The sequence below is a fragment of the Scyliorhinus canicula genome, chromosome 4, assembly GCF_902713615.1.
Source record: "Scyliorhinus canicula chromosome 4, sScyCan1.1, whole genome shotgun sequence".
In the NCBI taxonomy this organism is placed as follows: domain Eukaryota; kingdom Metazoa; phylum Chordata; class Chondrichthyes; order Carcharhiniformes; family Scyliorhinidae; genus Scyliorhinus; species Scyliorhinus canicula.
In genome coordinates this window covers 215,730,796-215,743,942 of record NC_052149.1, presented here as the reverse complement: position 1 = coordinate 215,743,942, position 13,147 = coordinate 215,730,796, and the positions used below count along the sequence as shown (strand labels likewise).

At 45.6% G+C, this 13,147-nt stretch overlaps 1 protein-coding gene across 19 annotated transcripts in view; it reads left to right on the top strand.

Moving 5' to 3' along the window:
• The window catches only part of LOC119965371 (teneurin-2-like), a 3,273,255-nt gene that overhangs the window by 2,203,988 nt on the left and 1,056,120 nt on the right, over positions 1 to 13,147 (top strand). The window lies entirely within an intron of this gene.

Below are 13,147 nucleotides of genomic sequence, written 5' to 3'. Positions count from 1 at the left end.
ATGTGCCGAATGGCATCCTTCTGCACTGTAGGGATTCTATCAACAGGCCATGGACATTGAAGCTGAAGGCTCCAAGCCTCAATTGCAGGGCTACTGCGATTAGGGATGGCAGCCTCATTAGTGAATAGACCAGCAGAAGTGTTTTTCCTCCACCCCAATGGCCCTACCAGCTTTGGAAGTTTTCAGTGCAGCCATATATTTTTCCAGACTGGGGCTGGTTTAGCTCACTGGGCTAAATCGCTGGCTTTTAATGCAGACCAAGCAGGCCAGCAGCACGGTTCGATTCCCGTACCAGCCTCCCCGGACAGGCGCCGGAATGTGGAGACTAGGGGCTTTTCACAGTAACTTCATTGAAGCCTATTCGTGACAATAAGCGATTTTCATTCATTCATATTTTGTTAGCTATGAGAGAGCTTCCATGTTGAGGTGGTGACGTCAGAGTGCCCAGCTTGCCTCAGCAGTGTCCACCTCTCCCAGCGGGGCTCCTGATGCTGCACAGCTACTGGCCCTCTGATTGAGTAATCTGCACCAGGAGGACACCTTGTAAATGTGTCGGAAATTGGGTTATCAGTTTCACCTCAAGCAGGTCCGGTCTCATGTCTTGGGTCCCTTTTGGTCCCAGTGTGAGGTCATGGAGTCCATGGAAAAATCCAGCCCTTTGTTGCCAATATTTAGCAATTACCCTCAGGGTTTCTGACCCTGAAGGTATTTCCTCACTTGCTTGCTGTTTTTGAATTTTATGCTTGTGCGACGGAACACTCAGTGAACTCTGACATTCTGGACTCTAACATTCATGTTAATTAATACTTATACCTTTGCTTTAATTTGTTCAAAGATATTCCCAGTTGTTAAACTTTTCTTTCCTTCCCCTGCTTTTGTGCTTGTGTGCGTATGTAGCTGCAATGACTATCCTCCGGGTTTGAATGTATGAATAAACATGCATTGGGCTTTATTTTAATGTTCACGCTGGTCATTTATAGCACCATCAATTGCTCTCTCAGATCACATATGAAGAATGGTTGTGCAGATTGTTACAGCCAGAGAGAAAGACAAACTGAACTCCTGTATTTTTCTGGAGATTTGTCTGCAAGCAGAGGTGTTTGACTTTTTGCAATAGGCTGTGGCATGGTTCCACAAACTCTCTGTTTGGAAGTCAATTCTGTACGCAGAACAATACTTTTCACTGTACCTACACATGACAATAAATCAAATCAAATCAATTTTAAAATGACCCACACTAACATATGTACATATGAACATACAAATTAGGAGTAGGAGTAATCTACTTGACCCCTGAATCCTGCTCTGTCATTCCAAAAGACCACGGCTGATCTGATTGTAACTTCAATCCCACATTCCTGCCTACCCCGGTAACCTTTTGCCCCTTTGTTGATCAATAATCTACCTAGATATGCCTTCAAAATATTCAAAGACTCTGCTTCCACTGCCTTTTGAAGAAGAGAGTTCCAGAGACACTTAGCCCTCCTGAAAGAGCACATTTTCCCTCTTCTCTGTTTTAAATGAACAACGCCTCACATTTAAACAGTTCTAGATTCTCCGATGGAAGAAAACATCTTCTCCACACCCACCCTATCAGTAACCCTCAGGACCTTGAAGGTTACAATCAAGTCACCTCTTACTGTTCTCAACTGAACCGGATTTAAGATTAACCTCTCCAACCTTTCCACAAAAGACAACCTGCCCATTGCTGGTGTTGGTATAATAATCCTTCTCTGAACCTCATCTACGCAGCAAACTCTATTGAGGTTTTAAGTATTGTTTATTCATACATTCAAACCCAGGAGATGGTCATTGAAACTACATACACACACAAGGACAAAATAAAGTGATGGAAAGAAGAGACTTACAACTAGCAATATCTTAGAACAAATTAAAACAAAGGTAGGAATATTAATTCACATGAACGTCAGAGTCCACTGAGTGGTCCATCACATAAGCATAAAGTTCAGGTGGGATCAGCTGACAAGAAATGTTGAACTCTGTCAAAGTCAGTGATGGCACAGCAAGGTGAGGTTGGTATCCAAAGATTTGGCATATTCTGCAGGCAATGGCAAGAATGTTCCAGAGAACCAGGCTTCATAGAGATTTAGACTTGAGGCAGGTTCTGTTGTCCTGCTTTGGTATTGGCTAGCTGGATGTTTAACAGCAGACTGCCTTAGGGGTCTAGGACTGTACCATTAAAACTTTCCAAAGGCCAACGAGCATAGGTCTTGTGGTGTTTCCCATCTGTGAGTCAGTTTCAGGTTAATATTCCGTTTTTTCTGTCTCTGGTCATCATCCATGTTCACTTTAGGAGATCAATGGAGGTTATTAGAGCTGCCACAGATCTAATGCGTTTTGACTGCTCTTTCTTTGTTATAAGCCCAGGCTGGGGAGACAGACCATAAATTGCTCGCTTGTTTTGTTGATTGTACTGAGTCCCCACAATAATAGGTGTGAGATTTCACATGAGCAAGGGTAGAGCTTTGTTCTGTAACTACTGTTGGAAGTTTCCAGGACTGTAGTCGACTTGCAAATCATGTGACCAATCGCAGCCTTTTTTTGTCCAGCAAAATTCATTTTTAAATAAACAGAAATTAAACTTTCAATTCAACAGTTTACGATTTATTTCATGTTTTATAGCAAGGTGCTGGATGATTGCCAGTGCTTTTAATTGCAACCAAGCAAAAATCAATGCCTTGGAGGTAGCAGTGGGGGAAAGGATGAGAAAGTTAAAACTAAAGGAAGGCCGATGTAATTTCATGATGCAGTGAAGTAAATAATGTGATGAATACTTGATCTGATGCAAAAGGTGAGGAAATAATGCATTTATTTTGCTCATTGTGATAGTGGAACTCCATTGGTGAATTTCTTCCTTCCTCATTCTCCGCACATGGCTAACACTCCAAGAAGGGCAATTGAAGTTCTGAAATGCCTGATGTGCAATTTCCAGTTCAAGATGCCTTTGGTACTGAAAATTGTCGAACAACTTATGATAAATATTAAATCATCCTATGGTCCATACCACCTCTCTAGCACTTGCAGGTTTATTAATGGCATTTTTCATAAATAGAAACACTCAGTCGGTGTTTCATAGCACAAAGGACAAGTTTGCTTTGTGTGGACATTCAAACTGATGGCTTTTATTTCTAAAGGATAAACATAGACAAACTTTTAACAATTCTGCAACTCGCTGTTCAAAATTGTTGTGATTGATCATCCTTGCCAGATGGTTTGAAAGAAGGATGGATAAAGCTCCATTTGTGCCTCAAGGAACAGGCACCTTTTTTATGCTCTGAGCCATTTCTATGCATAAAAATTAAAGCAAAAAATGTTTCAATCGATTGTAGGTGGTCTGCGTCTTTTTCTCTGCGAATAAGCATTAGTTCCTGTCTGTTCATGTCTGTGGCTCTGTTTGCATTTGCTTGAATTAATTTCAACTATCATTCATCATAATCTCAGTCCCCCATCACGTTTGCCTCTAATTTATGCTTAGTTGGTCATTCTTTGTCTCTTTGATGCTCTTTATCTTTGCCCCCCCCCCCCCCCGATCCTTGTGTCTCATCTGCCCTGCGTTTTCCGCATCTGTCTTACACTCATCAATTCCTCTTTGAATCCGTCCCTTTCTCCCATCCTTTCTCAGTGACATCTTCTTTCCTTGGGTCTCTTTTATGTGCTTCTCATATCAGGCTGAAAACACACTGAGCTGGCAGCTAGTCATGCAGAGTGACTTAATTGTGATAAAAATAAAACTCTGTTAATGTCGCTTCTCATTTATTCGCACTGTTTGGGAAAGTGACAAGAGGCGGCAAGCCACGTATGATTCATATAAGCTGTGTCTTTCACAGAAACTGATACCGTGGTTTCCTTTTGGGTGAATCCCTAGTTCTCCCCCAAATCAAGGTCAATCTTTAAGTATTTATAGCCGAGACTTGGGAATCATTGTTTAATTCATAATTCTTGCTGCTTTTACTTGGGTAATGGACTTCATGAACTGGCTTCTCTGCCATTTGGGCGACCTGTGCATCACAATCAAAACATTTAGCTCGCAAACCCAAACACTTTTGCAGTGCCAATGATATTATGAAAATCACTGGGTTGAATTATCCCATCTAAGACTAAGTCCCTTGATGTGGTGGAGGTTGAGGAGTGTTTCCCACTGCAGAGGTTAATGGGAAATCACCTTGCATACCCGCCGCAATTAGTTATGCATCCTTGAGCTGCGGCATCTTCTATGGTGGGGCAGCTTTGGATGGCATGCGTCAGGCCATCTTGCTCAGGTGCCAGATTGAAAAGGCACCAGATATCACTGACCCAACATTGAGGAAAAGAGTTGGACCTGCTGAAGAAAGAAGATGGACCTCCGGGAACACTCTGAGGCTGGAAGATGGACCTCCTCAAAGACAATGAAGCTGGAAGATCCACCCGATAGATGCCCATCCACTGCTGGATGTTCCATGGTCCAGGGTCACTGGCAGCCTCCATCCGAACGCTGAAGGCAGCTCCAGGCCTTCATTAGGTAAGTCCTGATTCCTGCGCAACACATTGGTCCTGACGTACTTTGGACTGTCGTGTGTTCCCATTGGTGCAATGGAGAATTGTGGATTGGCGGAGGGAAGATTCTGATAGGCCTTCATTTGTGTCTGTTCGCGATATGCAAATTGGCTTCATGACAGCATCCGCCGGGATACCAAAAATGCCACGGTGAGCACCAACAGAAGGTCCTGCTGTAAATCCACGGCACCATGAAACTGATTTTTGGGACCCTCTTGAATTCTCTCCCTGCTGCCCCTGCCCCCCCCCCCCCCCACTACCCTCCATTAATCTTGACGACGGTGGCATGTGCAAATTCTGCCCATTATTACATTTTTGCGTCATATATTTATAAAACTGTGTTAAAAATCCAACATTTTAAGGAGCGCACAGTTTATCTTTATAAGCCTCTAACAGAGTAAAATGTCCCAAGCTGCTTCATAGGAATGTAATCAGACAAAATTTAATAAAAATAATCTTTATTGTCACAACTAGTCATACATTACCACTGCAATGAAGTTACTGTGAAAAGCCCCCCAGTCGCCTCATTCCGGCATCTGTTCGGGTAAGCTGGCAGAGGAATTTAACTTACGCTGCTGACCTTGTTCTCATTACAAACCAGCTGTCTAGCCCACTGAGCTAAATCTGCTCCTGAGAGTTCACAGTCTGAAGTTGTTGAACTCAGTGTTAAGTCCAAAAGACAGTAAAGTGCCTGATGGGAAGATAAGGTGCTGTTCCTCCAGTTTGCACAAGGCTAACTGGAATGTTGCAGCTGGTCAAAGTCATGGGAGCAGGAGTCAGTTAAAATGTCTGTTTGTCTCTGTCAACCACGCCCCACAACACAGTCCATCCAATTAAAACCAATTAATTTTACTGTTTTCTAGCCTTCCAACCATTTAAAAAAAAATAAATTTAGAGTACTGAATTCATTTTTTCCAATTAAGGGGAAATTTAGCATGGCCAATCCACCTACCCTGCACATCTTTGGGGGCGAAACCCACGCAAACACGGGGAGAATGTGCAAACTCCACACGGACAGTAACCCAGAGCCGGGCTCAAATCTGGGACCTCGGCACCGTGAGGCAGCACTGCTAACCACTGCGCCACTGTGCTGCCGCGTTCCAACCGAACCATCCTTGGGCATTAATCCTGCCGCCCAGCTGGCTTCGAAAAAGGTTTTTATTTCTCTTCAGAAAACAAAACTATCGTGCAGTCGATGCGGAGAACATTAAGGTGCAGATGTGCCATTTTTTCTCAAACATTATTTAATCAAGTCACACAATGAATGCTCAGAGAGCTGTTGCTAAGGTCACATTTTATTTGATATTGCATCTTGTCATAACGAAAGCTGAAATATAACTGTCATCCATTAATGCGAGTCTCAAATCCCCATAAAAGCATTAAGTGACTTCCCAAGCTGCAGGCATGTCAGTGTGATTTCTAAAGCCTTCTTTTGCTTCTTTTAAAGTGAACCAATGCCTAGTATTTTGTTCAGCATTCAGTCTGTGGAAATGTGATGGGCGCCGACTAACTGGATGTGGGGCGGGCTTCAACACTTCTGAAACTGCAGTCCACGTATTACCCATGGTAAACACAGTTGCCCGCAACTTCCGATCTCTGGAGGGGGCGGAGGAAGCTGGGGAGTGGAGGACGATTGTACTTGGGAGGAATCCCAGACGGTGCGCTGTAGGACCCTCTGGAAGTCCCCATGCAAGAACTGCATGGGAATTGACCAGAAACTTTGAACTTGCCATAGGCAGCCCCCCTGCACTACCTCTCAATCCCTATCCACTGACCACTGCAAGAGTAAAAGGCCCTTCCCATCCACTCTATCCAGGACCCTCACAATATTGCACATTTCAATCAGATCCCCCCTATGCCACCTCTGTTCCAAGCCCCAGTTTATCCAATCTTTCCTCATAGCTGCAAATACATGCTGGGCGGGATTGAAAGGCCAAGCTGCGCTCGAGAAGCAGTGCGCCCACAGATGGCTGATATAAACCGGAGACCCCGCTCCCGGGATCTACCCATCTCGCAATGCATCACGCGTTCTAACGTGATCTCACGAGACATTGCAATGTAAATCCTGCCCATTGTGGGTGGGATCACATTTTAGCAAATCTGCATATGAGAGCGAGATAGCTTGTCTCACTTTAATATGCAGTTTCCAGTTGTACCCGAGGCATTGAGATCTGTTCCCTTCACCTCGGAGACCTCAGGCCAAAGCCGTTCAGCACTCATCTCCACAAATGGGTACCAGACTGAATGGCACTTGTGGGAGCCAGCCAGTGGATTAGAGGCCCCCAGTGCATGCCCTTTGGGTATGATGGTACTCTGGCACTGCTGGTGCTAGGTAGTCAGGTACCTAGGTACTGTGGTACTGCTAGTCTAGCATCCTGGCATTGCCACCTGGGTACCAGCCTGGAACTTCCATAATGCTCAGGTGGCACTTCTAGCTGGCAGGGGCATTGCCAGGGTGCCTGGTTCGTGGTGCCAAGCTGGCATTTTTCAAACAGCGGCGATCAGATTGGGGGTGCCCTACACAGGTTGGGGAGGGGGGGGTACGAGGTGCCCCGGGGACGCTTCATAGTGAGTTGGTACTTGGAGGGCGTTGGGGCTGCATCAGGGGCTCCAGAGATCGAGGCGCCATTTAAAAATGGGTCCCGATCTCTCGCTACACCGAGGAGGTCTGGTGGGCAGAGCTCCTCAGCGCGGAAAACAGGGCTATTCCCAGCTGAGGCCCCCCATCTAACACAAGTGAAGTTTAATAGCGTTGTGTTTCTGGGTGCTGCGAGCACGGGAAACAGGCGGCTAAACGCACTCGCTATGGGACTTTGTTCCCATTTAGTTAGATTGTGCCCCTTTCTCAAATTAGGTGACCGGAACTGTGCACAGTACCCAGGTTCTGGCTGAACAACTAATGTTTTATATAGTTCCAGTATAACTTCCCTGCTCTTACATTTTATGTCTCAGTTACGAAAGGAAAATATTCCATATGCTTTGTAACCATCTCACCAACCTTCAGGGATCTGTGGACATCACTTTAAGGTTCCTCGCCTCTCTACACCTCTCAGTATCCTGCATCTCAGCAAACTGCTCATTTTAGGAAAATAATTCAGAGAACATATTTCTCCAAGATACTGATACTCCACCACTGTCAGATTTTTAATATTCTGCTCTGCAAATTGCTGTAGTTTATTCCCCAATTACAGCAGCATTGATTACTCAATGGCCCTAATTTAACATTCCATTTTGAGATATTTCATTTGATAGACTTTTCATGACCCACTTGAAACTTTTGTTTGTTTATCTGTACTTTCCATTCCAGAAAAAAACCATGAAAACAAATCCCTACAGTGCAGAAAGAAGCAATTCAGTCATTGAGTCTGCACCGACTCTCCAAAATAGCACTCACCTGAGGCCCACTCCTCTGTCCTATCCCCATAACCCCACACATTAATCATGGCCAATCCACCTAACCTGCACAACTTTGGACTGTGGGAGGAAACTCGAGCACCCGGAGGAAACCCACACAGACACGGAGAGAACATGCAAACCGCACAGACAGTCGCCCAAGGCTGGAATCGAACCTGGGTCCCTGGTGCTGTGAAGCAGCAGTATTAACCATTGTGCCACCTGAATATGGCAACAAATACTTTTTTCAGGGAGGGCGATGCACCATTGTCTTTTTCTGATTTAATTTTTCCTTCTCTGCTCCCATGTTTTCCACACTTTTTCATGCTTTTCGGTTCCATGATAATCAGACCAATGGTCAGTGGGACCAAATCGACAATCTTCACATCCTGCAATCGTCCCACTCAGAGGTCCAGCAACCTCTGGACTCTCAGCAGCTCAATCACGGGAGGAGGGCTGCTGAGGCTGGCCGGAGAACACGAGGTCACCATTACATGGAGGGTCCCTTGGAGGTAAGTTAAATTTTAAAACTGAGGCAGCTGAGGGTGATAGGGCTCGCCGACTGAAGGGGAGACCCACTTGGAATGCATCCAATTATGGACTGTGGCCATTGCCTTTCCTGCAGTCTCCTCTTGAGGGGAGGGTGCCTCTGACTCTGATGCCCACTCTCCTCTGCCACCTCCTTGCAGCTGATGGCCCACATATGAATGGCGGCAAAATGCCAGCAGCTTGGAAAAATGGCCTTCAATTGGTGAATCAAAATTTGGCAAAACATCCCCAGTGGCAGGACTGTGTCAGGGAGCTGTGCCAACTTTGATTCCCGGCTTGCCAGCCCATCTACCTCCCTGCCTGTTACATCGGAGATGGTAAATCCCAGAGGATGCCAAACTGAAAGATAAACATGGGCCTGAATTTTTCGCCCGTTGAGCATGTGCACTCGGAGGCCTGGAATTGGGGAGCAGTACGTGCTCTCGGCCACGAGCAGTGGCTCTGTAGCGCAATTCCACGCCGGCTGGCCAATTAAAGCCAGCGAGCATGAAACGTGCATTGCCCGAGAGATGTGACAGTGCTGACAGGTGTTTCCACCTTCAGCTTCCTGAAGACTGACAGCTGCCTCATGGAGCTGCAGCATTGTTCCAATGGCATTTGCACCAAAGAAATGCTGCACAGTCTGTCATTCAAAATCAAGCAACTGGCAGCATAATGCATAATGCTGCAACCCTGAAACATGTTATTTTATTTCATTTCAGTGATTTTGCCCCACCCTGGATCAGTAATGGTGAAATAACGTGAGTGCCCCTGGTCGATTGCTCCATGCACCATGTGAAAAATTGCGCAGGCCACATATAATTGGGGCCAATTGCATGCTTAATGGACTTAATTGCCCTTTCAATTATTGATGGGCGTGCTATCACGCAGTGGCGCCATGACATGAGGACACATGCCTGATGTGTTTTGGTTAGATGCTCACCAGCTCAAGATCTGCAAAAGTCTGGCCAAGCTTCAGAAATAGTGTGTGCTGATACCTCTAATGGTGTCAATTCAAGTTCTCCATGTTTTCCGAATAAATTTCCTCTCATCGGGTTGCAAAGTTATTTGTTGATTTTATTGAAATAGCAGTGAGACTGTCGCATTACTGGTCACATCCATGATTATGAAATGTCGACATTTACTTCATTAAAGCTCCCATGTTAATATCGATTTGTCCAACTTGGGCTGGATTCTCTAGCCCCATAGCCCTGTGTTTCTCGCCAGCAAGAAGCAGTGCGCCATTCGCTGGTGGTGGAATTCTCTATTCCCGCTGTTCTCAATGGAATTTCCCATTGGAGCCACCCAATTTTGCCGGAGAACCCACATATGGGGGTGCGTTACTGGTAGGACCAGAGAACCCCAGCGCCAGCGAACGGCCGGACCATTCCAGCCGTACTCTTCCCTCAAACCTGCGCTCACTTCTGTCAAAAATGCTAATACTTCTTTTAAGGGAGGTGCAAATCCCTGTTGAAGTGTTAAGAGTCCAACAGTATTGCAGTGCCCTTCCCGTTATTGAACAACTTGACTTATTTTGTTAACAAGTTGAATGATAGTTCACCTAGGATCTGTAATTACCAGCAAAAATGTTTCTCTTAAAAGAAGATGCTTTCAATGAATCCTGGTCTAAATTGCTGTTGTTGCCATGGTAATGTGCCTCTTTTGTGCATCATTCAGCATGGTGATATGATTCCATCTTGCGTGTCAATGTATGAGTTAATTTTTTTTTTTAAATGGTTGCTTTTATCCATAAGGATGACTTCCCGATAGCAAGCATTGCTATTGGCAACACCTACCTTATTTCTTCTGGGTAAGCCAGGAATGAAGGAGAGAGACAAAAATTGAATCAGTCGATTACATCCTTGTTAGGAGACAGCTGTCGATGTTTTGCCGAAGTAAAGCCCGGTAGATGACGCAAAACAGCTTTTAATCACAAACATAACAAGCCTGTAGGTTTGGGGAGAGATGTATGGTCAACATCTTTTGAGTAATACTCTCTGCCAACTTTGCAATAGCGTGAACCTATTGTGTGAAACCCAAATTAAAGTAGGCTCTTTTGGGATGCTAAGGCAGCCGGGTTGCATTGTTTCCAAGGATAATGACACCTAAATTCTTAACTGAACACAATAAAACCTTTTTTGCAATTTGGGAGCACTCTGATATTGAGCTTAGCTCCTTGTCGATCAACACATTGAGCTTGTGAAAACTGGGCCTTTTCTCATCCTGGGTACCTGACATAACATGACACATAATGTAACATGACATGGCATAACATTATGCTTCCAACAGTCTGACAAGATAACACAAAAGCATTCTTACAGGAAAGGAAGAACTTGCATTTGTATAGCTCCTCACCATTTCCTTCATCCTTTAGTGCACGTAAACCAATGAATTACTCTTGCAATACAGTTGCTGTTATTATGCAGAAATATAGAAGGGGATAGACATCCAAAGTGGGAAAGTAATGTTTGTATGTGTGATGTGCGCACAAAGCTGGTTATAATTGTGACGGGTGATGAATTCCATGCGTTGGAATGGCTATGCCATTTTACGTGACTACTGAACCTGTGTGTGTTCTCGAAAGAATGAAGGCCACCAGCTCCTGCCCTGGGAGGAATATCTTTCCATATCCTTCAGTACCGACTACTCTTTTATGATGGGCTACCACTTTCCATGGGTACAGTGCCCAACAGGCAGAAGGGCAGATCTAAACTGCAACAAGCTTGCCTGTGCCCTTAAACGTTTGCCTTACTTTAACTGCATGCAGTCAATTGTACATGCTCAAAATAATGTAAGTTTCTTATTAATGCCACCAACATTTCTTTTCACTTTTCATTTCCCATGATACATTTGTTATCTCCTTCCGTTCACCCCCCGCCCCCACCCCCACCCCAACCCTTTGCCTGGAAAACAGCACAAGTACTAACATAATACCAGCAACAACACAAAATATGATTTATGACATGTCAAGAATACCAAAGGCACAGAAATTCCACTTGATTAGCAATGCAGACTGCAAGACCTTGTCATAATAATAGTGAATCCTTGAATCACGTTTGAAGAACAGAAAATAAAAGTTGGGCATATGGATTATAAGAAAAACTAATCAAATTTTTTCTTGTGAATGAAACTGTAAATTGACACTGTGTCAAGGTCATCACTTTTTTGTACTTCCATTTGTGTTATGATTTGAATATAATGATAATAGCATTTTTGGAAGATTCAAAATGCTGCATGTCTGTTTGATTTCACACATAATGTGGGAGAAATTAGCGGCTGGATTCTCCAAAAATGGGGCTATGTCCCCACGCCAGAATCAAAACGCTGGTGTTTCACTCTCGACATTCCTTAAGAAAGTGCTACTCGCAGCTCTAGCTGCGGATACGGGGCACCGCACATCCAGTTGGGAGCCCGCGAATTCACACGGCGGTGGCCTGGACCAGGAAAGAAGGTCCCAACGATGGTCCCCACGCCGCTCCATATTACCCGCCCAATTGCCCCCGCCCTGGTGATCGATGCCCAGGGCGCGGACTGAGTCCGTAGCCGCCACCCGCGGCTCCCGACGGCCGATACATGGTTAGAATCACACCGTCAGGAACTCGGCCAGTTGCGCACGGAGAATCATGGGGAGGGGGGGCATCTATCAATGGGGACCCACTCTTCACCGCGATTTTGGCGCGGAGGCTCGGAGTAGCCAGTCCTGGATATTTTGTTGGCTGTATTTTAGGGGTAAAATGGGGGAACAATTATTTTGCATGGTTTCCTCCAATGCCCCAAGGACACCTGAATGTGCTGAACACCAGATTGGCTCGAGTGAGTCCATCAACACTGGGCGGGATTCTCCGGTCCTCAGGCCGCATGTTTCTCGGCCGCACCGCGTTCGCTGGTGATGGGATTTAACCTACAGCCAGTTGTCAGTGGGATTTCCCATTGTACCCACTCCACACCGCTGCAAAACCCGCTGGCAGGGATGCGCTGCCGGCAGGAAAATTGAATCGCAACAACCGGAGAATTCCGACCAATATCTTCAATCATCACTAAGCCCTTTGCACAATGAGGGTCTAAGGAAGGGCCGAATGCTGGTTTAAAGACCTTCATCTCAAATTGTTTAACAGTTAATTGAAAGATGGGCGACAAGAAGGCTTTTCAAGCTCTACAACAGGCAAATGTGCAGTGCTTAGTCCAGAGACTGTTGGAGGCCACTGGAGACACGTTGGGCGTGATCCAATCACCACGCTGCACCCAAAACACAGCCCGCCGCAGTGCAATATGGCTGATAAAACCGGGGACATCCCGCTCCCGGGATCTACCCAGCTCACAATACCTCGCTAGATTTAATGCGATCCGAGATGGTGCGATGTAAATCCCACCCATTGTGAAGATTCCTGAGGTACTTAAGGCTTTGGAATTCATCCCTTGAAGATGTCAGGCGAGTGCTGTACAGCACTGATCTCCACAAACTGGGACCAGACGGAACAGTACTTATGGGGGTCTCCCAGGGGATTGGAGACCTCCAACTGCATGCCCTTTGGGCAGGGTGGGATCCTGCTGCTGCCACCTGGGCACCTTGGCAATGCCACCCTCCCAATGCGCATTAGGGCTAGGAGGGTTGGGGGTCGCTTCGTGGCTATCAGAGATCGGGACACCATTTAAAAAATGGCGTCCCGAACTC